General features: G+C 39.2%; 1 long non-coding RNA gene across 1 annotated transcript in view; it reads right to left on the minus strand.

The window, feature by feature from the left end:
- LOC137240086 (uncharacterized) overlaps positions 1–27302 on the minus strand; it is a 133526-nt gene extending 106224 nt beyond the window's left edge. Inside the window, exons 1-2 of the long non-coding RNA XR_010949595.1 lie at positions 27202–27302; positions 27008–27145 (exon numbers count right to left, since the gene is read on the minus strand). This is a non-coding gene — a long non-coding RNA (uncharacterized lncRNA). The remainder of the gene's footprint in view (positions 1–27007; positions 27146–27201) is intronic.
- Between the last annotated feature and the right edge of the window lie 527 nt (positions 27303–27829).

The following is a 27829-nucleotide window of genomic DNA, read 5'->3' on the forward strand; positions in this document are numbered from 1 at the left end:
ATGGGAGATCGCAAACCATCTGAATTTTATCGGTCTTTGGTATTACTCTCTGGTACTAACTTCAGCCAAGAAGTTCATAAGAAACTTTGGATGAGAAAACTACCAAAGAATTTAAATGTAATTTTAACTAGTTCAAATTGCAGTGACATAAATGAATTAATGAAATTAGCTGATAACGTATGGGAGGTTATCAATAAAAACGAAATTGCTTCTATCAATAATTTTCAAAATTCAAAAAGCGAAAATGCATTAATATGTAATTTGGTTCAAACGACTAGTCTATATGCAAACATTTTGAAAAATTCAGCCCTATTCTTGAATCCATCGTATACTCGATTTTCGTAAATTCTACGAAAGTACGTTTACTGAATCCATCGTAAGTTCGAAATTCGTAGAAAGCCTTCACTGAACACACTCGAACTGTGAAATCGTAGAGTTTAGTACAAATTTTCTACGACGCGTATCAGTTTGCGGGAAAAAGTAAAATCATTAAAAATTCAGAATAAAATGGGATATTAAACAAATAAAATATAAGTATATTATTAAAAGTGATATGTATACTAATTTAATTACAATCTATTGTTATAATAGGTCAAAAATTGTCACAACTCGCCAACAATGTTCCTGCTTACTTGACCTATTGCAGCAGCACCCTGAAATGGCGCTAGGCTTTACAAAGTGCCCAACGGAGGAGGTTAACAAATTTTGGGAAAACATTGCAAATAGTATTGCGCCACCAACAAAAGATGCAACTATCTGGAAAAAAGTAATGCTTTTGTAATACGTATGCATATCGGCAACTTAGCTTCACAGATTTGGAAGAAGGCTTAAAAGAATTAAATTTAAATTAAATTACAAAAAAATATTTATTTTAATTTTTAAGGGTCTTATAATAATGACAATTATTGCAAAAACTATAAAACATGATTACACCCTGAAACCTATATTTTTCGTAGAACTCCCTTTTTCGTTGGTCATATCTAAGTATATCAATTGTGGACATAGCCGCGTTTGGAAAATTAGTAAGGTATCTTTCAAAACTTTGGAAAATGTGGTCTGACACATCGGAAAGTCAAAATCTTTTCCAACTCCGTGCTGATAACCTTCCGCAAAAAAAAAAAAGTTTTACCGATGCTAAGCGAATTATAGGACTCATTGAACATGACCCACCGAACGGTGTACTTCCTTCATTTATAACACCGAGCACGTAGGTAAACGCAGCCTTGTTTAGGCGGAAAGTTTTTATAAAACACAATTTTTTAAAACCTTTATAAGTTCATTAAAACACGGATCCTTTCACATACATAGCCTCTTCTAATTTCAAGACTCCTCAAAATTTTTAAATCACGCCTTTCTTTATCATTTTCTTCTAACAAAGCTGCAAATGATGTGGAATCCATTTTAAGCACTAAACTTTTTTTCTTAAATGATATAATGCAATTTTAAACTAAAATTTAAATTGAAATTTTTTATTTACAATCGCTCAGCTGACTTCGAATAACCAACATTTGACATTATATGTTGGCAGCACTTTTTTCGGTTTCACATGAGCTCAGTGATAGCAAATTCTTCGTATTCGTAGCGGAGGGTTGTATTCGTAGATTTTCTACGATGGATTCAAGAATAGGGCTGATTATCTTTGGAATTATCAGAAATTAAGAAAGAAATACATCAACATTTTTCAAGATCTCGTTCGACTAGTAGAAGTAGATTAAGAAGTCCATTAAGGTATAGATCAAATTCTCGCGATAATCAGAATAGGGTATGTATCATTATAGATTCGGTAACAAAGCTAAAAAATGTGAACAACCTTGTGCTTTTTCAAAGAATAATAGTTCAACAAACTAACTTCGTCCGTTGTTGCAGCGACAAACAATGGACATTTTGAAGTATCTACTCGTCGCTTGCTTATATATGATAGGGATAATGAACTTAATTTTCTTACTGACAGTGGGGCAGAAATTTCAGTTTTGCCTGTTTCAAAATTTTCAAGTATAAATAGGAATATAAATGGAAAAAAGATTTTAAATATAGATTTAGCTTTGAGACGCGGATTTCCTTTTACATTTTTAATAGCTGACATAGCGAAACCAATAATTGGTGCTAATTTTTTATGTAAATATGGCCTGCTTATTGATATCAAAAATAAACGTTTAGTTGACCCATTGACAAATCTTTCAGTTAACACCATCTCATATTTCTGTAATATTCCTCTTCCGAAAATTTTTCAGTAGATAACAAATATACAAAATTATTAAAAATTGTCCATCATTGATAGCTGATCCAGATTATTCGAAGCCAGTTAAGCATGCTACGGTCCACAGACTTGTTACTGAAGGAAACCTTTCTTTTTCTAAGCCCAGGCGCTTGGATCCAATTAAATGTAAAGTGTCCAAAACCGAGTTCGTTTTTTTACAAAACACTGGAATTGGTAGACCACCAAATTCCTCAGTAGCATCCCCATCGCATTTAGTACCAAAAAAGGATGTTAACGACTGGCGTCCTTGTGGTGATTTCCGTAGACTGAATGTTATTACAGTACAGTATCGTTATCCTTTACCTCATATACACGATTTCAATATGAATATTCGAAACAAAAATATATATTCCAAAATTGATTTAGTGAAAGCATACCATCATATACCAATGGCCAAAGAAGATATTTTCAAAACGGAAATAACAACACCTTTCGGTATGTTCGTTTTTGCGTATGCCTTTCGGATTAAGAAATTCTTCACAAACCTTCCCGAGGTTTATTAATGAAGTTGTTAACGGTCTAGATCTTGTATTGGCGTACATTGATGACTTACTTATTGCGAGTGAAAATGGAGAAGAACATTCAACACATCTACGTGTACTTTACGAACGACTGTCCGGGTATGGGTTAAATATTAAACCAAGTAAATGTATTTTTGGTGTTAACAACATTAAATTTTTAGGTCACAATATTTCTAGTTCTGGAATCAGGCCATCCGATGAGAAAACAGCAAACATACGTAATTATGAACGTCCAAAAACTATTAAAGGGGCACAAAAATTTATAGGATTGGTAAACTATTACCATCGGTATTTTCCAAATCTTGCTGAGTACACGAATATAATATATGATTTAATTAATAAAACAAACAAAAAACGCGATAAAACATTAATATGGTACGACACATCAACTAAAAGCTTTGAATGTATTAAAGAAAAGTTTGCATCTAAGGTATTATTAAATCATTTTAATAAAGATGCAAAACTTTCTTTAAATGTTGATTCATCTAATACGGCAATTTGGTGGTGTCATACAACATTTTAATGGTACATCTCAGCCATTAGGTTTTTATTCGAAAAAGTGTTGTCCATCAGTGACGAAATATAGCGCAATCGATCGAGAATTATTATTTATTTAAATGTCAAGCATTTTAGATACCTTTTAGAAGGGCGACAGTTTACGGTTGCACGGACCACAAACCATTAACTTTTGCTTTAAGCTTAAAAACGGAGCGTAGCCCTAGGCAAACAAGACATCTCGAATTTGTTGCGCAGTTTACTAATCATATACAGTATATAAAAGGAAGAGATAATGTTGTAGCTGACACATTGTCACGAGCTTTTGAAGTTGATTCAATTAAAAATTCAGAGCTAAATTTTAAAGTTTTACAAAATGAACGCCAGAAAGATAATGAACTAACGAACAGTCAAAATTTTAATAATCTTAAGTTAGTCAAAATTCCTGTACTAAATTTTAATATTTGGGGTGAAATTTCGGGTGAATATCCCCGACCGTATATTCCATACAATTTAAAAAAAAAAACAATTTTTGAAACGTTACATGGAATATCACATCCAGGTACAAAGGCTACTCGTAGACTAATAATTAAAAATATTTTTTGCCAAATATGAACAAACAAATTAATCTATGGTCTCGAGAATGTATCAGTTGCCAAAAGGCGAAGATTTATCGTCATACAAAAACACCTATTTTCAAAATTACAATACCAAAAAGTAGATTTGGGCATATCCATTTGTATATTTTAGGCCCCTTACCAATATCAAAGGGACATCAATATATTTTTACTTTAATTGATAGATTTAATCGTTAGCCGGAGCCATATCCATTAAAAGATATTTCGAAGATATGCGAAGAAATTTGTTAATGAATATATTTCTCGTTTTGGCGTTCCTTTAGAAATAACAACATATCAGGGCACTCAGTTCACATCAAATTTGTTCTCGGAACTAACTAAATTTCTTGGGAGGCATCATATAACAACATCTGCCTACCATCCTCAAGCTAATCGAATGGTGAAACGTTTTCATAGACAGTTAAAATCATCAATTATGGCTAGAAATGGGCTCAGAGATTGGTATCAAGAGTTTCCAATAATACTTCTAGGTTTGCGATCAACTTTCAAAGATGTTTCAGCTACACCTGCAGAAATTGTATATGGTCAAAATTTACGGTTACCTGGTGAGCTTTTTGTCTCAGTTAATGAAAATTTAAGTTCATCAGATGTCTTAAATAGTTTACGTGAACACTTTAAAAATTTTAGTTCAAATTTAGTCCATCATCAAAATTCTTCTAATATTTTTATTCCAAAGGACTTAAAAGATTGTAAGTTTGTTTTTGTGTATGTTGTAAACAAACATGCTTTACAACATCCATATGAGGGTTATCGAAAAAGACATAAAAAATTTCAAGGTGGGAATAAATGATGAAATAAAAATATTGGTGTTGATCGTTTAAAACCAGCATTTATTGATGTTGCACAAATTCCTAACACTAAAACCAAAAAGAAAGTTACTTTTAATTTGTTTAACAACAATTCTTCGGAAGGGGGTGTATTGTAGGGTACTTTTATTGTATTATTTTTAATGTTTTCACTTTAATTCAACTTTACTTCTGTTTTTACTTTGAACTGTTTTAATACTTATCGAGAGATATAAATATTTATTTTCAATTTTGATATTTCAAAAATTTTCATGTTTTAAAATAAAAAAAATCAACTGTTATAGAATCAAAAAAGTTTTATTTGATCTTAACAATAATTTTTACGCAAACTTTTAAAAATAAAGAAGCTTCAAACGCTTCGGTGGTTTTATACAAACAACTCTTTGTCATAATCTGCTCTAATATTATTTATTACAATATGGTTCAGAGAGGCAACTATGGATGGATCAAAAGGCCGAGGACTACGAGAAAACAGTTTTCCGGAACATTCATGGTGTTGACGTTATGCCCGCTGAATGTATCAAAGAAAATTTAAAAAGTATGCTGTTTTGATATAGCCACCACCCTTTTATAGCGAAGAAAGGAAAGGAAATGCCCTTACTTATCTGGGAACTTCAAGAGGATAATGATTTGATATTCATTGGTGTTTTCAAATGCCTTTAGTTACCACTCAGGAAATTGGGAAAGAAATTACAATTGCGCAAAGTATTTTTTTTACAATTTTTTGTACTCGAGCCTCAAAAAACGAAATTACTTTTGGTATTTTTTTAGGAATTGAAATGTAACCAATTCCTTTGCTGTGGAGGAAAGGAATGATTACTTTTTCCAATTACTGAGGAATGTAATAGGTAATGTAATGGATTTGAATTTACCAAGCTCTGACCGATACATGTACGAACTTGGCCTGCATGATGTTTGGAAGTTGTAATTTAGGAATATCAGGTCTTGTTTTGAAAAGCTGGAGGCGGATGGTTGCGTGTAGTGAATCATTTTTTTCAGATCATTGACAAAAAATAAATCTAAATGAGAAGAGCTAGTGTTTGTAAAATGCGTTGGTATAGCACAGTTTGTGGGAGAGCCCCAGATATTCCATGCTTTGTTTTAATCTAGCATCCGCCAGTAGGTGGCTATTAAAAACCCCAGCGATGATAATGTTGTCATAGTCAATTAGTAACAATTGCAGAAATTCAATAAAGGCAGAAAAATTTACTAGTCGATTCGGACTGTATGCACAACCGATAAGAATCTTACTATTACACTGGTCAACAATTTTTGTACATGGGTCGTGCGTATATTTTTTTATTGCTTTTGCACCCAGAAATAAGAATATGAACATAAAAAAGTTTTTGATTTGGTTTTGTTCGAAAAAAATGAGAAAAACATGAAAATTCATCAAAATTTGACAGAGATTTGATTTATTCTAGTATAGTAAAAATCAATTTAAGATTTATTCTTAAAAATTTAGTTTTAGAATACAGTTTAAATATTTAAAAATGCTTTTTCCTGCTTTTTCTGCCATATTCGGTAACATTTTCTCTTATTAAAGTCCAAATATAGTCCCCCATCATGCTTTCCGTATACTGGCCTTGGTAGCGTTTCTCAAACTCCATTATATCTTGATGGAATCGCTCCCCGTGTTCTTCTGAATAAGCTCCCATATTATCTTTGAATTTATCCAGATGTGAATGTAACATGTGCATCTTTAGCGACATTCTACTTCCGATGGCGGGAAAATTCGTAATCATGCCAGTTATCAGCTCATCATAATTTTCCTCCCTATGATTTCAAGAAAGCCATGAACTACTGCCTTAAAACTGTTCCACGCTAGTTTCTCCTCATTGCTAAGTAGGTCCGGGAAAATATCGCAGTTCATATTTTTTTTTGGTTTGCTGGTTTGAGCTTATTGGTCGTCTAAATAAGCAAAATTTGTTTTTGTTTAATTTGCTTCAACGCGTTTCAACGCTTCATGCGTCATCCTCAGGAAGCTATTTATTGAAATATTTTAATAGTTTAACAATTTTTTAACAACAAACATGAAATTATTACTTACATTGAATAATTTACATAAATAGTATCACATTTTTTTAACACTGTGTACAGAATACATATATATAGGTATCTTAATGTTGACATTTACTTGTTTTATTTTCTTTTTGCACAACCGCAGTATAGACATTACTTATGTTGTTTATATCTTCTTTGAAGTTCATTACCTTGTTTATCTTTTGCTGTATTCTTAAGCTCTCTAAGATTAGTCTTGTCTTTTCTCTTTTTTCTATACCTAATATTTGTGCATGGTCAAAGTCCGCTATATGGTTACTCTTAGTCAAGTGTTGCGCGAGAGCTGTGGTCATTTTCTTGTTTTTTGCATCTGCTCTGTGTTCGTTTAGCCGTATACCCAGTTGTCGCTTTGTTGTGCCCACATAGTACTGATCGCATTTTTCCTCATCTTTGCCGTTGCACTTTATTTGGTACACTATGTTATTTTGTTGCTCTTTTTCCACTTTCTCCTTTGTTTTGGTAAAAATATGTCGTATAGTGTTGTTAGGTTTGTGGGCGTAATTTATATTTTGGGTTTTTATGGTTTTTTGGAGTATTTTGCTATCCGTTAGGCCCGGTATAAATGTTACTCCGATCAATTTTTGGTTTTTTTCACAATTAGATGTTTCCTTTTCCTCTTTGCGTATTTTTTCTTTTGTATTTTCTAGAAGCCTGTCAATGAGCTTCTGGGGATAGCTGCTTTTAAATAAAATACTTTTTGTAATGTTTTGGGTTTCTGCCATGAATTCGATGTCGGTAAGCGTTATGGCTTTTCTAATAAAGCTTGTCGCTGTATTTAGTTTTTGATTGTACGGATGGTTCGAATGGTAGTTAATAATTCTTCCTGATGCAATGGTTTTTGCGTACCAATTCGTTAATAGTTTTTTATTATATCTAATTATTTGTAAGTCTAGAAAGGCTATTTTACTTTCTTGCTCTTTTTCTACTGTGAATTTTAAACTATTATGCTGTGCGTTCAATACTCTTAAAATTTCTTCCACGTTCTTTCTCTTTATGATAGCAAATATATCATCTACATACTTATTTATGTATTTGATATATATGTCATTTGCGTTAAGTTCAGCTATGCTGTCGTCAAGTATTTTGTCCAGTACTATTTCGGCTATGGTGGGAGATAGTGGATTACCCATTGGCATGCCGTATATTTGTTGATATATTGTTGAGTTGTACATGAAGTAATTGTTTTCTCTCAGACAAAATTCGAGTATATTTTGAAATCGTTTCTTTGTAATTTTTGTATGTTTTTCCAACTCTGACCAATTTTTCATTATTGTCTGTATTGCAAAGTGTATCGGGATGTTTGTGAACAGTGAAACTACGTTAAATTATATGAGGATTTCGTCATCTTCTATATGGATATTTTTAAGTTTGTCTTTTAATTGGAATGAATTTTTAATATTATATTCGCCAGAAACTATATTTTTGAGTATAGCCCCGATATGTTTGGATAAGTTGTAACATGGTACTTTTGTCGATGATGCGATTGGTCTAAGGGGCATGTTTTCTTTGTGTATTTTGGGCAGACCGTATATTCTCGGTGCGATGGATGCTACACTGGACAAGTGAAATTTTTCTTTAATGTCAATTTCGTTTCTTTTCAGCATTTCGTTTACAATTGTGTTATTTTTTCTCATAAGTTGTTGTGTTGGGTCTTTCTTTATCGTTTTATACACTTTTCTGTCACTTAATAATTCATTCATTTTCTTTACATAATCGTTTCTGTACATCAAGACTGTTTTGTTCCCTTTGTCAGCCTGAGTTAAAACGATTTCCTCTTTATATTTTGATATGAATTTTTTCGTGTCTTTACATGTTTTCATTATAAATTTGTCTTTCGGGTTGTTGCTGAGCCTTCTTTGGTAGTTGCTAATTTTCATTGCAATGTTGCTTTTTGCACTCTCTTTGGTTCTGTCATCTTCGATTTCCTGAACCGCCTGCTCTAGTTCTGCGATGATATGCAATGGTGAAAAACAATGTTTGGTGACTGATAGAGCAAATTTTGTGCCTAACGAAAGTAACCAACGGTACTCTTCTGGTATTTCAATTTTAGTTTTGTTTATAAACCAGTATTCGTTAAATCGAATCCCAAATTGTTGTATGTTTTTAGAAATTTGTTTTTGTAGTTTTTTTTTAATGCGTTCTTTCCATCCCGGTATCGATGTATTTGATGTAATGATCTTGTTTTTCTACAATGTTATTGTAGTCTGCTTCTCCAAGCATCGTTTTTAGCGAGTCTTTTATGCGTTTTAGATCCTTTTCGATTACTTTGATAGTTATATTTGTTTCTTTGATTTCCAAATTTAAAATTTTTGCGTAGAAAGCATTCCTCTATTTTTTCAAAACTGCGACGTGTTGTCTCATTTTTAAAACAATATAACAAAGACTTTGTCCTACCTCGAAGGTGTGTTGGTATAATTCCATAGCTTTTGCATCCAAGTAGAAATTTTAGTCTTCCCTTCTGTCTCACGATTTTTTTTAGAATTTTTATTGAACTGTTTAATTGTGGACTGGGTTTCCTGTTGTTGTTGTTGTAGCAATGCTCGCCCCACCTAATAGCCGCGACCGATCACAAATTGTCATCAATATCCTCTAACGGGAGTCCAAGGAAACTTGCCGTTTCAACAGGGGTGGACCATAAGGAAAGGGGTGTTAGAGGCGTTGGTTCCACATTACAATTGAAGAGATGGTTGGTGTCATGTGGGGACACATTGCAAGCGGGGCATACATTTTGTATGTCGGGGTTGATTCTGGATAGGTATGAGTTTAACCTGTTACAGTATCCAGAACGAAGTTGAGCAAGAGTGACACGCGTTTCCCTGGGGAGTATGCGTTCCTCTTCCGCGAGTTTTGGATAATTTTCGTTAAGTACTGGATTCACCGGGAAATTCCCGGCATAAAGGTCCGACGCCTGTTTATGGAGTTCACCAAGGACCTGCTTGTGTTTTTTCGCTTCATACGGCTGGGTTCTCAGGTGCCGTATTTCCTCAAAATGTTTACGGAGATGACTCCTTAAGCCCCTAGGCGGTGCTGGTTCATCAATCAGATGTCTGTTGGGATGCCCAGGTTTCTGGGTATTGAACAGGAACTGTTTGGTCAGCATCTCATTTCTCTCCCTGATGGGGAGTATTCTCGCCTCATTATGCAGATGGTGTTCTGGGGACATAAGAAGACAGCCCGTGGCGATTCTGAGAGCAGTATTTTGGCAGGCCTGTAGTTTCTTCCAGTGGGTGATTTTTAGGCTTGGCGACTATATGGGTGACGCGCAGCACGTAATCGGCTGGCTAATTGCTTTCTATGTAGTCATGAGCGATTCTTTATCTTTTCCCCAAGTACTGCCAGCGAGGGATTTGAGGATTTTGTTACGGCTCTGAATTCTCGGAACAATTGCGGCTGCGTGCTCACCAAAATGTAGATCCTGATCAAACGTCACACCCAAGATTTTGGGGTGTAGGACAGTCGGTAGCGTAGTGCCATCGACGTGGATGTTCAAAATGGTCGACATTTGGGGACGTCCATGTGGTAAATAAGGTCGCGGAAGATTTAGTCGGTGATAATGCCAGGTTTCGCGAGGCGAAAAAACTGGAGAGATCAGGGAGGTAGCCGTTTATTTTATTGCATAGCGCATCGATCTTTGGACCTGGGCTTGTGGCCATTATTGTGCAGTCATCGGCGTAGGAAACAATTGTGATTCCTTCCGGTGGTGAAGGTAGCGTAGATATGTAGAAACTAAACAAAAGTGGGGATAGGACACCACCCTGTGGCACCCCTTGTTTAATTCTCCTTGGTTTTGATGTTTCGTTTCTGAATTGCACCGATGCCTGCCGACCACCCAGATAATTTGCGGTCCACCTTTTAAGACATGGGGGAAGGGTAGACCCTTCCAGGTCTTGCAGTAACGATCCATGGTTGACCGTATCAAAAGCTTTTGATAGGTCTAGCGATACGAGTACTGTTCTATGGTGGGGATATTGATTTAAACCGCAATTTATCTGGGTGCTAATGGCATTTAGCGCGGTGGTAGTACTATGGAGTTTTCTGAAGCCATGCTGATGAGAGGCTAGCTGCAAATTTGCTTGGAAATAAGGGAGCAAAGTGGCTTCAAGCGTCTTTGCCACTGGCGATAGGAGAGATATCGGACGATACGACTCACCTATGTTAGTTGGTTTCCCAGGCTTTAGTAGCGGGACCACCTTGGCCATTTTCCATTTCTCAGGTATGACAAAGGTGGAAAGAGACAGGTTGAAGACATGCGCTAAATATTTGAAACCCTCTTTCCCTAGGCTTTTAAGCATCGGCATGGCTATGCCGTCTGGGCCCACTGCTTTGGATGGTTTAGCACGACCAATGGCGTCCTCAACCTCTTTAGCGGTGATGGTGATTGGTGACGCGCTGAATTTGTGTTTATGTGCGTGTCTATTGGCTCTCCGTCTATCTTTGTCGACCGTAGGATGCATTATATATTGTCGGCAGAAAGCGCTCGCGCATTTTTTCGCGTCCGACAGCACTTTGTCGCCAAAGGCGATGGAAACTTTGTCTTTGTGCTTAGTCGGATTCGATAGGGACTTTACGGTGGACCAAAGTTTACCCACACCGGTAGAGAGGTTACAACCTCTTAGGTGCTCCTCCCATTTCGCCCGCTTGTGTTCATCCACAAGCAATCTGATGCGTTGGTTTATATCCCTTATTTGGGGGTCGCCTGGATCAAGCTGTCTTATAAGGTCACGTTCTCTCGCTAAGTTTGCGGCCTCCGCCGGGAAGGGGGCCGGATTTCGGGAATTCTCCCGGCGGGAATGAAATGTGCCGAGGCGGATTCAATGACCTTACGGAAGGCACGCTCGCCTTGGCGGGCATCAGTCGGGATAGGGAGGGCAGCAAAGCGGTTGTCTGTAAAGGATTTATATTCTTCCCACTTTCCTTTTTTGAAGTTTATGAAAGTGCGTTTTTCAGTGACGATGAAGTCGGCGGTACGCTCAAGCGAAATAAGTATGGGCAGGTGGTCGGATGCCAATGTTACCATCGGCTGCCAGTTGACGCAGTTTACGAGTTCTGCGCTCACGATTGAGATATCTGGCGAGCTGTGACAGCTTCCTACCATACGTGTGGGGGCGTCTCCGTTTATTGTGCAGAACGTCGTTTCTTCTATTTGATCCGCCAACATCTCACCCCTACTGTCCGCCCGCAAGTTTGAATGCCATAGATCATGATGGGCATTGAAATCGCCTAGGATAATGCGATTGTTGCGAGTAAGGCCCTGATATTAGGGCGGTATCCACTGGGGCAACAGGTGGCAGGAGGGATATAGATGTTGATGATTTCTAGGTTTGCATCGCCTGACCGGACAGATTGGCCCTGACGTTCTAAGACATTGTCCCTGCGGTCGATGCCAGGATCAAATATATAATATTGCACAGAGTGGTGTATGATAAACGCGAGACCGCCTCCATTTCCGCTCTCGCGGTCTTTCCTGTGGACATTATACCCAGAGCAGGTCTGCAATGCAGATCTTGCTGTGAGTTTAGTCTCTTGAATCGCAGTAATGCGGATGTTGTGCCGCTTCATGAAATCGACTATCTCCGTAATCTTCCCAGTTAGTCCATTACAATTTAACTGCAGAATTCTGAAGTGCATAAGGGGAGACGCCGTCACTCTGGGGGTAAGTGACGGGTGACTACGCCTGGGTTGTGCAAGGCCAGGACGCAATTGCTGTTGTAGCCCTTGGACTGGGCGTCCTTGGGCAAGCATTGGGGTACCCGGATGATTTGGGTTTGCGACCTGGCAACATGGCGCGATGAAACCCGTCGGGGGGTTGCCGTCGCGGAGACCAGAACATCTAGGAAAGTGGCACCACCCAAGGCAGGAGCTGCATTGGGCGGATGTCGCAAACCTATATATTATGGCTGGCAGATGGTGCAAACGGAGGTAGGGACTAAGAGTCTGTTTCCCTGACCTGCACGATTGCTGCCGGAAAAGAGGGGGGATTCAAGGGGTTGTGTAGCGCAATATATAGCTTCTCCAACCCAATTGTCAACCTCACCCTCGAGCGGCGAATCCCGTTTCACTAACAGACGAGGCTCTGGCGACCACAAGCTCCTCATGGAACTTGGGAGTGGGGAGGGAGGGATGGCCTGAAGGTTTAATGTGGCCATATAAATCGTTCCCGATATGGTCGGGCCAGCACCTTAATGGTGCTGTGTTACCGGAGCGTATCGGATCTGTATCCGACAAAGGACCATCACATCGATAACACTCCCCAAAGCCTTCGGGGAGTAACGTAATCGCTACAACAACAACAACAACAACAGGGGGGAGAAGACGGCGGCAGGGGCTGATGCTCAGCATTGCTAGCAACTCTACTACGAAGGTAGAAGTTATGAGTGGTATCAGCTGTTTGAGTTGTTGGCGCCGGTGGGCGCGAGCAGCAGCGGGTACTTGTTGTGGCTTGCTGAGCAGCGGGGCTGCTGGAAGGTAGTGGGGGAGCTCTTAGACGTAGACTACGGGACGCCCTTGGGCGTGAACAGCAAGGAGCCAAAAATGCTATGGATCCCACCGTCTATTTCAAAGGGGTCAGGGATCTTTTTTCTTTTTATCGTTATAATCTTTTAAACAACTTAAAATTTTTTTCTGCCCACGGATTATTAATATTGAAGTCAAGACGCGTTGTCTGACACTCCTCCCGATATGTTTGAACACGTATTAGTAGTTGTTGTTGTGTTAACAGTGTTAGCCCTATTCAGTGGGCACGACCACTCACAAATTGTTATCAAAGTCATCTAACGGGAGTCCAAGGAAACTGGCAGTTTCAATAGGGGCGGACCATAGGGAGATTGGTGTTAGAGGCGGAGGTTCCACATTACAATTGAAAAGATGGTTAGTTTCATGTGGGGCCACGTGGCATGCAGGACATACATTACGTATGTCGGGGTTGATTCTGGACAAGTAAGATTTTAACCTGTTACAGTATCCAGAACTAAGTTGTATATATTGTATATAACAGAGTTCACCGGGCGCGTCCTGGCAAGAGCGTTTACCGATTCTGTTTGGATTTGGCTAAGGGCTGTTTATGCTTGTCTCGCTCAAACAGCTGCGTTGGGAGGTGCCGGATCTCGCCATAGTGCTTATGGAGATGTTCCCTTAACCCCCGTGGAGGCAGGGCTAGATCAAGCAGTTGTTTGTTGGATTTTGTCGGTGACAATGCCAATTGCTTTGTTCTTGGTTAGTAACGTTTCTTTATCTTTTCCCACCGTCTTTTCACGCGTCACCAGTTTGCATGTCTGTCAAAATGATGCAAGTAGAACTGCCACGGGATGTCTCCTTATGACCCCCGCCATATAAAAAGTGAGGCCATAGAGCTAAACATTAAAGAGCACAACGAAATGCTGAACCGCTTTTGCTAAACTGCTACAAGCCAGGACATCCTAGCATACAACTTCTTGATCTAGCCCCACCTCTACGGGGGTGGACTATGACGAGATCGGGCACATGAAAACACAGCCGTTTGATCCAGACGAGCAGAAGCTGGCCCGAAGCAAAATCCACACAGAATCGCTAAACGCTTTTCCAGGATGCGCCCGGTGAATCCTGTTCTTAATAAACAATATCCTGCTATTGAACAATAAGAAAGCAGGGAGACACGAGTCACCCAGGCCCAACTTCCTTGTGGATACTGTAACAGGTTACACTCTTTCTTGTCCACACTCTTCTGTGTCTTATGAATTATAATGTGGAACCCATGCCTCTAACACCAATTTCCCTATGGTCCGCCCCTGTTGAAACTGCCAGTTTCCTTGGAATCCAGTTAGAATACTTTGATGACAATTTGTAAGCGCTCGTCACAAATAAGATGGGCGAAGCACTGTTAACACAACATTATATAATCCGAAAGCAAGAATGGTAAATATTTAGAACAGCGGTCGACTGCGAATACGCGTCCAAAAGTATCGGAAGAGGTGTTGTTGTTGTTGTAGCAGTGCTTCGCCCGACCTAATAGTTGCGACCGATCACAAATTGCCATCAATATCCTCTAACGCGAGTTCAAGGAAACTTGCTGTTTCAACAGTGTTGGACCATAATGAAAGGGGTGTTACAGGCATTGATTCCACATTACAATTAAAGAGATGGTTGGTGTCATGTGGGGACACATTGCAAGCGGGGCATACATTTTGTATGTCTGGGTTGATTCTGGATAGGTAAGAGTTTAACCTGTTACAGTATCCAGAACGAAGTTGAGCTAGAGCTTCCCTGGGGAGTATGCGTTCCTCTTCCGCAAGTTTTGGGTACTGTTCTTTGAGTTCTGCCCCTTCTCCCAGAGTAACGACGTCTCCCCCATGCACTTCAGAATTCTGCAGCTAAACTGTAATGGATTAACTGGGAAGATCACGGAGATAGTCGATTTCATGAAGCGGCACAACATCCGCATTGCTGCGATTCAAGAGACTAAACTCACAGCAAGATCTGCTCTGCTGACCTGTTCTGGGTATAACGTCCATAGAAAAGATCGCGAGGGCGGAAATGGAGGCGGCCTCGCGTTTATCATAGACCACTCTGCGCAATATCATATATTTGATCCCAACATCGGCCGCAGGGACAGTGTCTTAGAACGTCAAGGCTTGTCTGTCCGGTCAGGCGATTCAAACCTAGAAATCATCAATATCTACATTCCTCCTGCCACCTGTTGCCCCAGTGGATACCGCCCTAATATCAGCGCCTTTCTCACTGGCAACAATCTCATTATCTTATGCGATTTCAATGCCCACCACGATCTATGGCATTCAAACTTGCGGGCAGACAGGAGGGGTGAGATTTTGGCGGATCAAATTGAACAAACGACGTTCTGCACAATAAACGGAGACGCCCCCACAGGTATGGTAGGAAGCTGTCACAGTTCGCCGGATATATCAATCTTGAGCGCAAAACTCGTAAACTGCGTCAACTGGCAGCATTCAACATTCAACTGGTAACATTGGCATCCGACCACCTGCCAATACTTATTTCGCTCGAGCGTACCGCCGACTTCATCGTCACAGAAAAACGCACTTTCATTAACTTTAAAAAAGGAAAGTGGGACGAATACAAATCCTTTACAGACAACCGCTTTGCTGCACTCCCTATCCCGACTGATGCCCGTCAAGGGGAGCGTGCTTTCTGCAAGGTCATTGAATCCGCCTCGCCTCGCTTCATTCCCGCCGATAGAGTTCCCGAAATTTGGCCCCACTTTCCGGCGGAGGCCGCAAATTTAGCGAGAACGTGACCTTATAAGACAGCTCAATCCCGGCGACCCCCAACTAAGGGATATAAATCAACGCATCAGATTGCTTGTGGATGAAAACAAGCGGGCGAAATAGGAGGTGCACCTAAGCGGTTATAACCTGCCATCGGTCATGCTAAGCCACCCAAAGCAGTGGGCCCAGACGGCATAGCCATGCCGATGCTTAAAAGCCTAGGGAAAGAGGGTTTCAAATATTTAGCGCATGCCTTCAACCTCTCTCTTTCCACCTTTGTCATTCCCGAAAAATGGCCAAGGTGGTCCCGCTACTAAGGCCTGGGAAACCAGCTAACATATGAGAGTCATATCGCCCGATATCTCTCCTATCGCCAATAGCCAAGACGCTTGAAGCCATTTTGCTCCCCTACTTCCAAGCAAATTTCCAGCCAGCGTGTCATCAGCATGGCTCCAGAAAATTCCATAGCATGACCACCGCGCTAAATGCCATCAGCACCCAGATAAATTGCGGTTTAAATCAAAACCCCCACCATAGAACAGTATTCGTTGGGCTAGACCTATAAAAAGCTTTTGATACGGTCAACCATGGCACGTTACTGCAAGACCTGGAAGGGTCTACCCTTCCCCCATGTCTTAAATGTGGACCGCAAATTATCTGGGTTTTTTTTGTTGTTGTTGTTGTAGCAGTACTGGGTAGTCGCAGGCATCGGTGCAATTTAGAAATGAAACATCAAAATCAAGAATAATTAAACAGGGGGTGCCACAGGGTGGTGTCCTATCCCCACTTTTGTTTAATTTCTACATATATAAGCTACCTTCGCCACCAGAAGGAGTTACTATAGTTTCCTACGCCGATGACTGCACAATAATGGCCACAGGCCCTGGCCCACAGATCGATGAGCTTTGCAACAGAATAAACGGCTACCTCCCTGATCTCTCCAGTTTTTTCGCCTCGCGAAACCTGGCATTATCACCGACTAAATCCTCCGCGACCTTATTTACAACATGGACGTCCCAAATGTCGACCATTTTGAACATCCACGTCGATGGCACTACGCTACCGACTGTCCTACACCCCAAAAGCTTGGGTGTGACGCTTGGTCAAGATCTTCATTTTAGTGAGCACGCAGCCGCAATTGTCCGAAAATCCAGAGCCGTGATAAAATCCTCAAATCCCTTGCTGGCAGTACTTGGGAAAAAGACAAAGAAACGCTCATTACCACATACAAAACAATTGCCCAGCCGATTGCGTGCTACGCGTCCCCTATATGGTCGCCAAGTCTAAAAAATACCCACTGGAAGAAGCTACAGGCCTGCCAAAATACTGCCCTCAGAATGTCCCCAGAACACCATCTACATAATGAGGCGACAATACCCCCCATCAGGGAGAGAAATGAGACGCTGACCAAACAGTTCCTGTTGAATACCCAGAAACCCAGCAAAAAAACACAAGCAGGTCCTTGGTGAACTCCACAAACAGGCGTCGGACCTTTATGCCAGGAATTGCCCGGTGAATCCAGTACTCAAAGAACAGTACCCAAAACTTCCGGAAGAGGAACGCATACTCCCCAGGGAAACGCGAGTCACTCTAGCTCAACTTCGTTCTGGATACTGTAACAGGTTAAACTCTTACCTATCCAGAATCAACCCGGCATACAAAATGTATGCCCCGCTTGCAATGTGTCCCCACATGACACCAAGCATCTCTTTAATTGTAATGTGGAACCAACGCCTCTAACACCCCTTTCATTATGATCCAACCCTGTTGAAACAGCAAGTTTCCTTGAACTCGCGTTAGAGGATATTGATGACAATTTGTGATCGGTCGCAACTATTAGGTGGGGCGAAGCACTGCTACAACAACAACAAGGATGTACACGCTTCCGCTGGGTTCCATGTGCGCAATTGGGCATTCAAATGTCTTAAAATCCGTAGAGGGAAACTCCGTAAAAATCCAAGTGCCATAAGAGTTGAGCTCCGACGAAAATATTCTTGGAATATTTTGGGATCGCAATAAAGATGTGTTCAAATACACATCCAGGTTCACGAGGCTAAAGCGAAACGTTGTAGTTGCCGACACCACACCGACGAAACGCTAAATCCTCCAAGTCTTAAAGTCGATATTCGACCCACTTGGCTTGTTACCTCAATACACAATGACGTTACTCAAGGAGATATGGCGATCACGTATAGGCTGGGATGATGAGTTCGACGCCGCAAAAAGTCAAAATGGTGCAGGTGGAAAACCGCCCAAGCAGCCAATAGAAATACCCAGGTGTTACTCCCTTTATCATTACAGTTACGTGTTAAGATACGCAGCAGTATATTATTTACGCGCCAAAAGCGGAGCCCATATAAGCATCTCTGTCACAGCTGCGAAATCGAAAGTAGCACCTCTCAATTCCTCGACTTGAGCTTCAAGCTGCAGTACTGGGCGCAAGGCTGGCATCAAAGATATGCGGCGTATCACGACTACCAATAAAAAGGAAAATATTCTGGACCGATTTAACCACCGTGCTGAAATGGCTTAGTATGGACCCTCCGACAATTTCGCCAATTTGTAATGTTCAGAGTTGCTGATATCTTAGGTCGGACGAGTTTGAACCAGTGGAAATTGGTATCTTCACTGTCAAATCCTGCTGACCTCGCAACTAAGGTTGACTCCAAAGCTGAGGCTGACCTCTGGTTTAAGGGGCCTCCGTTCTTGTACAACGATGAGGACGAGTGGCCATACCGCTGCGACTAAGGCCTATTAGAAAAGAGTGAATTTAAAATCATCGGCTACACATCCGGAAATCAGACGAGAAAAAACTTTCTATGAATGTCGAATACTTTTCAAGATGGAGAAGGTTATATCGTCATTTGCTACATTCATTCTTTACGTAGAAAGAGGCAAAGCAAAGGCTCATTGTTGTTGTTGTACTAACAGTGCTAAAAAATTAAATGAGGTTACACTGAAATGACAGCCCTTGGTCGGGAAAAAACTTCCGAGTCGATCCGGTACATAGAACCGGGTGCCGTGGGAAGCGGTTGGCGGCAAAGGCTCATTCGCAAAAACCACCGGATAAGATTACCATCGAGATGCTTGAAGTTGCAAAAACAACATTTATAGCTCAAGCGCAACTCAGCGAGTTCGAAAACGTTATACTTAGCCCAAATAGCAGTAAGAGTATCGAAGGACACAGTAAATTAAAAGCCCTAAATGTATTTACAGATGAACACGGAGTAGGAACGAATTCTTAACAGCTCGTAATGTTTTTATTTTGCCAGGTAAGCGCCATATCGCCTACTTGATAGTTAAAGACATCCACGAAAGGTATCACCACCTATCGCACGAAATTGCAATAAACGAAATACGAGAACGATACCATATACCACGGCTAGGAGGTTTGTACCGAACGGTACGTCGAAACTGCCAAGTTTGCAAAAACATACTCGCCAAACCTCGGCCTCCACAGATGGCTCCCTTGCCCGAACTCGACTCGCCAGTTTTGAACAACCATTTAGTTACGTTGGTATCGACTACTTCGGCCCTATCCACATTACGGTAGGCAGACACCGGTAGAAACGTTGGGGAGTGATCTTTACATGCCTCACGGTTCATGCTATTCACATAGAGATAGCTTACAGCCTCGATACCAGTTCTTGCATCTTATGCATACGTAATTTCATAACACGGCGCGGAATTCCAAGAGAAATCTTCACCGACAACGCTACAAATTTCAAAGCAAACGAAAAAATTCTAAGCAACGAAACGAGTAGCATAGATTAAATGGGGTCACACTACTCCGCGCTAAATGTCATTAGCACCCAGATAAATTGCGGTTTGAATCAATACCCCCACCATAGAACAGTACTCGTAGCGCTAGACCTATCAAAAGCCTTTGATACGGTCAACCATGGCTCATTACTGCAAGACCTGGAAGGGTCTACCCTTCCCCCATGTCTTAAAAGGTGGACCGCAAATTATCTGGGTAGTCGGCAGGCATCGGTGCAATTCAGAAACGAAACATCAAAACCAAGGAGAATTAAACAAGGGGTGCCACAGGGTGGTGTCCTATCCCCACTTTTGTTTAATTTCTACATATCTAAGCTACCTTCACCACCGGAAGGAGTCACAATCGTTTCCTACGCCGATGACTGCACAATAATGGCCACAGGCCCAGGGCCAGAGATCGATGAGCTATGCAATAAAATAAACGGCTATCTCCCTGATCTCTCCAGTTTTTTCGCTCCGCGAAACCTGGCATTGTCACCGACTAAATCTTTCGCGACCTTATTTACAACATGGACGCCCCAAATGTCGACCATATTGAACATCCACGTCGATGGCACTACGCTACCGACTGTCCTACACCCCAAAATCTTGGGTGTGACGTTTGATCAGGATCTACATTTTGGTACGCACGCAACCGCAGTTGTTCCGAGAATTCAGAGCCGTAATAAAATCCTCAAATCCCTTGCTGGCAGTACCTGGGGAAAAGATAAAGAAACGCTCATGACCACATACAAAGCAATTAGCCAGCCGATTACGTGCTACGCGTCACCCATATGGTCGCCAAGCCTAAAAACTACCCACTGGAAGAAACTACAGGCCTGCCAAAATACTGCTCTCAGAATCGCCACGGGCTGTCTTCTTATGTCCCCAGAACACCATCTGCATAATGAGGCGAGAATACTCCCCATCAGGGAGAGAAATGAGATGCTGACCAAACAGTTTCTGTTAAATACCCAGAAACCTGGGCATCCCAACAGACATCTGATTGACGAACCAGCACCGCCTAGGGGCCTAAGGAGTCATCTCCGTAAGCATTTTGAGGAAATACGGCACCTGAGAACCCAGCCGTATGAAGCGAAAAACACAAGCAGGTCCTTGGTGAACTCCATAGACAGGCGTCGGACCTTTATGTCGGGAATTGCCTGGTGAATCCAGTACTTGAAGAAAAATATCCAGAACTAGCGGAAGAGGAACGCATACTACCCAGGGAAACGCGTGTCACTCTTGCTCAACTTCGTTCTGGATACTGTAACAGGTTAAACTCTTACCGATCCAGAATCAACCCCGACATACAAAATGTATGCGCCGCTTGCAATGTGTCCCCACATGACACCAACCATCTTTTTAATTGTAATGTGGAACCAACGCCTCTAACACCCCTTTCCTTATGGTCCACCCCTGTTGAAACGGCAAGTTTCCTTGGACTCCCGTTAGAGGATATTGATGACAATTTGTGATCGGTCGCGGCTATTAGGTGGGGCGAGCATTGCTACAACAACAACAAGTAACATAGATTACTCAGCCATGCAAACTAAGTTCGAGGACATTAAATAGAGATTCAACCCACCGGCAGCTCATATGGGCGGTGTAGGGTTAATTGTATTTAATAATTATATTGTTATTTATACTTTGTATTGTAATACTTTAAATATTTGTTTGAAAATAATATTATTGAAATTTTAATTTTCAATCTTGATAGATGAATTTTCAAAAATTTTCATTCCTCTGTAAATTTTCGATTAAATAAAAACATACTTTTAGGCGTGCTGCCTTAAATATATAAAAGTAGTTTCAACCACTACACTGGCGATCCAGGCTTAGTGAATCCGAACTTTCCTATCGACATCGCTCGTTCGTTACCTACGCGAAAATGCCGGCTATCTGGTGAAAAAACATAACATGAAATCAATAGAAATATACAAATTCCAACCAGTGAGAGTGTTAGCAAATTGGAAATTGCTCAAAAAGTTTCTAAAACGTGTTATAAAAGTGCAACTAATTTGGTTCTTTATCGTCAACAGTAACGTCAGTGCTAAGAACTTAAACAGTTACAAATTTATCAGATTCACTTATAAAATACGCTACGCAACAAAAAAGGAATATAAAATTCAAGTGCGCTACTTAAGGACTGTTATCATAGCAGTGCGTCTACCAGTATATTAGTATATTCGATTAATACAAACATAATAGTTGAACCTGTCGAAACAAAAGAAGTTTCTATATCGTCCGATATTAATTATAGCGATTTTGTTGCACAGCAAACACTCAAAAAGCAATAGTGGTAGCAACAGCTCAGGCAAACGAAATACGTCTAACAAGTGAATACAAGTCCATGATCAGTATCAAAAAGAAAAGCAATATCGAAAATAAAATACAACAACAACATTATCTAGCACTAAAGAAGAACCAAATGCCATTGAAAACTTTAACCAACAACAATAAATACAGCTATAGATCATGATTTATAAAATTTGGTGAGCTGTATCATTTATTATATTAATATTATATTTTACTAAATTTAAATGTTTCATATTTCCTTTCTCCGATTTTAAATGTTTAGAAGTTTTGTGCTAATTTATTTTCGTAATTGAGGTGAGATTTCGTTTTTGCTTTTCTTCTGAAAGCAAATAAACAATTTATTTCACATTTTTTGATCAAACGTTTTACTAATTTCTTCGTGCGAAAATTGTCAAATAACTTTAGTTTAATATACTGGTATTGTTCTTCATAATGTATCACACATAATAATGATTCCCTTATTGATTTGTATAATAATGGAGGCGTGTTACCAAATCCTTATGTTAATCAGAATACGAATGAAATTTTTGCGACATCTGTTAAATTGCCCCAATTTTGGAATAATTGCCCTGAAGCATGGTTCATCCATGCTGAAATGCAATTTAGTCGAAAGAACATTACTCAGGAAGGGATAAAATATGAATATGTCATAACTGCACTTCCGCAGGATGTAATTATGACAATTCTTGTTTTATTCGAAATCCCCTTGAAAATAACAAATTTTCTGCATTACAACAAATTTTAATTGAACGGCACTCATTAAGTGAGAATTCCAAGTTAGATCGAGTATTATACGATTCAGAAATGGGAGATTGCAAACCTTCTGAGTTTTATCGGTCTCTGGTGCTACTCTCTGGAAACAATTTTAGTAAGGAAATTCTTAAAAAACTTTGGATGAGGAAGTTACCAAAAAATTTAAGTGTTATTCTTGCTAGTTCGAATTCGACCGAAATAAGTGAATTAGTTAATAGCTGATAATATTTGGGAAACTTTTAATAAAAATGAAATAGCTTCAGTTAGAAATTTTCGAAATTCTAAAACCGAAAATGCAATTATTTCAAATTTGGTTCAAACCACTAACATTATTTGCAAAAATTTTGAAAAATTATCATTAGAGATCAGTGAAATTAAAAATCAGATGAGTCAAAATTATTCAAAATCCCGATCTTTTAGTAGGAATCGTTTTAGAAGTCCCTCTAGATATCGATCAAAGTCTCGCGACAACCCAAATTTGTAAGTATCATTATAAGTTCGGTAATCAGGCTTTGAAGTGCGAACAACCATGCGCTTTTATAAATAACAATAGTTCGACAAAAGTATTCCGGTTTAAAAATTTTCATGTTCGAAAAAGTCATCAGATATTATTTTAACGGCAGCTAACGGTTCAACGATTTCGACATACAGTAAAAAACTTTTAAATATAAATTTAGGACTACGTCGCGAATTTCCGTATCGGATATAGCCAAATCAATTATCGGTGCTGATTTTCTGTGTAAATATGGTATCTTACTTTATATTAAACGCAAACGCTTAGTAGATCCGGTAACAAGTCTTTCAGTTAACACAATTTTATGTGTTTGTAACGTTTCACTACCAAAGGTTTTCGCTGTTGGTAACAAATTTACAAAGTTATTGAAAGAATTTCCTTCTCTATTTTCTGAACCTGATTATTCACAACCAGTTAGACAAACAACAGTTCACAGACTCGTCAATGAAGGAAATTTACCATTTTCTAAACCAAGGCGTTTAGACCCTAATAAATTCAAAGTAGCTAAAACTGAACTCGATTATTTAGTAAAAACAGGAATATTTAGGCCTTCCAATTCAGCGTTAGAATCTCCACTGCATCTTGTACCCAAGAAGGAATTAAATGACTGGCGTCCTTGTGGAGATTTTCGAAGATTAAACGTTGTAACCGTCCCAGATCGTTATCCTTGGCCCCATGTTCATGATTTCAACACGAATCTCGGAAATAAGAAAGTATTTTCGAAGCTAGATTTGGTAAGAGCTTATCACCAAATTACAATGGCAGAAGAGTATATCTATAAAACTGCAATCACTACACCTTTTGGCATGTTTTAATTTGTACGAATGCCTTTCGGGCTTAGAAACTCCGCGCAAACTTTTCAACGGTTTATCAATGAAGTAGTTAATGGTTTAGACTTTGTTCTTACATACATTAATGATCTCTTAGTGGCAAGCGAAAATGAGGAACAACATTTCAAAGATCTTCGCGTACTATTCCAGCGCCTCACAGAGTACGATTTAAATATAAAACCAAGTAAATGTACTTTTGGCGTTACAAGTGTTGACTCTTTAGGACATAATATTCTGAAATGGAAATTAGGCCCTCGGAAGAAAACATTTCAGCTATTCGAAATTTTGATGGTCCAAAATCTATTAAGCAGGTATGGTTAATTATTACCATCGATATATACCAAAATTAGCAGACTAAGACAGTTATCTAAGATTTAATTAATAGCACAAATAAGAGGCGAGACAAGATTTTAATTTGGGACGATACATCTAATAAAGCCTTTGAATGCATTAAAGAAAAGTTTGCATCTGCGATATTGTTAAATCATTTTAACAAAGATGCAAAACTTTCTTTAAATGTAGATGCATCCAATATGGCAATAGGTGGTGTCATACATCAAACGTTTAATAATAAATCAGAACCACCTGCATTCTTTTCAAAAAAATGTCTCCATCCAAAATTAAATATAATCCATTTGATAGGGAACTATTAGCTATTTATTTGAACATTAAACATTTCCGTTACCTTCTAGAAGGACTTCAATTTACAGTTTTCACAGATCACAAGCCTTGCTTTAAATTCAAAAACAGAACGCAGTCCAAGACAAACTAGACATGGTATACATTGCACAATTTACCAATGATATTAGGTATATTAAAGGACAGGAAAATGTTGTAGCTGACACATTATCTCGTGCGTTTGAAGTAGAAGCGATTAATAATTCAGATATTAATTTCAAAATTTTACAAAGTCAACAACAGCAAGACAGTGAATTAGGCAAAATTACCTCGGAGCAAAAATTTCTAAAACTAATAAAAAATCCTGTTCTTAACTTTAATATATGGTGTGAAGTGTCAGGAGAAAATCCTAGGCCTTTCATTCCAAACAATTTAAGAAAAAAAATATTTGATATGTTGCATGGGAGTTCACATCCTGGTAGTAGAGCTACACGTCATTTGAAGGATAAGAAATATTGTTTGCCCAAAATGAATAAAGACATCAATATTTGGTCCAAAGAATGTATAAGTTGTCAAAAATCGAAAGTACATCGTCATACAAAATCTCCAGTTATTAAAATTCCAAATCCAAAAACTAGATTTGAACACATTCAATTAGATATCGTCGGACCCTTACCTGTTTCGAAGGGATATCGTTACATATTAATTATAATTGATAGATTTACTCATTGGCCAGAGGAATTCGCGCTAAGAGATATCTCTGAAGTTACGGATGTAAATAAATTTTTTAAGGAATATATTTCAGGTTTAGGGAAATAACAACGGATCAGGGCTCCCAGTTTGCTTCAAATTTATGTCAGAATTAACGAAACTACTCGGAGGTCATCAAATAATGACTTCTTCTTATCATCCCAAGCTAGGGATAAATAATGAACTTAAATCTATTTCTATTGGTCGTTTGGTTGATAAAATACAGATACCTAACAGCAAAAACAAAAAAGAAAGTTACTTTTAATTTATTAGTAATTATGTACGACAGCATGACACTGCTAATACGCGTCCAAGAAAAGGCGGAAATAAAAATGTTAACTCGTTCAAAAGATATTAACGAAAAACCGGATAAAGACCCGCGGGTACCTCCGAAACCGGGGGTGGAATTCATAGTATTTTTGCGCAGAACACCTTTCTGCGTTGGCAGCCTTCGGCCGCGTTCTTAAAAAATAAGGTAATAGTCTAGTTGAGGGGTCGACTGCTAATACGCTACCAAAAATATCGAGAGAGGTGTCAATAGACGCGTATTAATCTCGAGAACAATAATCTGATGGCGGAAAGGAAACAAATTTTCTATGTCCGGAGATATTTGCAGTTGAAGTTGGCGATCTGCATGTGGTTGTTGTTGTGTTGTACCCACAAAAAAAAATATTGCATCACCGTGGCGGTAGCCACGGTTATACCACACATCCGGACTTGGCATGGCGTAGCCAAGGATTATTTTTGGTAATAGTCTAGTTGAGGGGTTGACAGCAGTCAAAAAAATAATCCTTGGCTACGCCATGCCAAGTCCGGATGTGTGGTATAACCGTGGCTACCGCCACGGTGATGCACAATATTTTTCGTAGGTATAAACACAACAACCACATGAAAATCGCCAACTTCAGCTGCAAATATCCCTGGAGACAGATCAAATTTTTTTCCGCCTTCGGATTATTGTTCTCGAGATTAATACGAGTCTTTTGATACCTCTCTCGATTTTTTTGGTAGTGTATTAGCAGTCGACCCCTCAACTAGACTTTTACCATAATTTTTAATAAGTTTATTGGTGCACCGTCTCGTAAAACGTTACCCGCGTCTTTTGACACCTCTTTCTTTTTTTGGACGAGTTTTAGCAGTTATGAGCGAAAGTAAAGAACTTCCCGGACATATATGCAATACTCCTATATTGCTAATAGAAAATGCTCGCAATGTGTTTTGAATTCGGTTTCGAAGACATTTAAATTTAGGTAGATTCGATTATTGAATACAAAAACCAAATGCTTTACACAGCAATATACCGGCACTCTGATGTTTGGGAATGTACCCAGCCTCTTGTAGCAATAATATAGGAGTATTACATATAAGATGTCGGCCCCTGTTATAGTATTTACCCCACCGTCGTGTAGATATATTTATTCTCAAGGCGCCGTACACTAATGGAACATTTTATAACAGTTTCCCTTACATCCACTGCTTCTTCTGTAAGAATTTCATCGCTTACTACAAGCACCTCCGTTCCGGACTCATGAATAGAGTTTGTTTCCATTATAATTCGGCCTAATTAGGACTCCAAAATGCAATTACCTCTGCATACCAATAACTTCTATAATATAAACATTTTAAACGTTGGAATAATGAGCAAAACTAACAAATACATACATTTCACACAAAAATTTTATACAATAATAATTGCAAACCTACAAATAGTCCATATAACAGCTGATTAAGGCTGAGTAACACAGCACTGTGCTGTGTTATTGTGTTAACACTCAGTAATGTGCGGAACGCACACGCATACTTATCGATTAATTTATAACACAGTGGCACACTCGATTCCACAAAGCTGACTGTGCAATGCCGCTCAAACTGGTAAATGCTCATAACACAGTAACACGCTCCATAGCACAGAGAATGACACTCAGATCGTAAGTGCACATACATAGATACATAGTCCATTGTGCTTGTGTGTTGATTGTATTGCTTTCCAATGACACTTCACTCAAAACATATTTATACACATGATACAAATATTACAAGATAAATCCGGTGAGAGGATAATGACATTTTTTTTGAAAAACGATACGGTTGTGTTTATTTCCGCTCCTCTTATTTTACATTTTAAAATGGTAAAACTATATTCAAATACTTTTGAAGAATAAATAATGTGTGAGACAGAGACTCAAGAAGCGGAATCAGAAGTTGGTTTCAAGAATATTATACCAAATAAAGTTTGATTTTTTAAATTTAATATATTTGCGAGAAAGTGACTAAATAAAGAAAGCAAAAC

The sequence above is a fragment of the Eurosta solidaginis genome, chromosome 2 (assembly GCF_040869045.1).
Source record: "Eurosta solidaginis isolate ZX-2024a chromosome 2, ASM4086904v1, whole genome shotgun sequence".
NCBI lineage: Eukaryota > Metazoa > Arthropoda > Insecta > Diptera > Tephritidae > Eurosta > Eurosta solidaginis.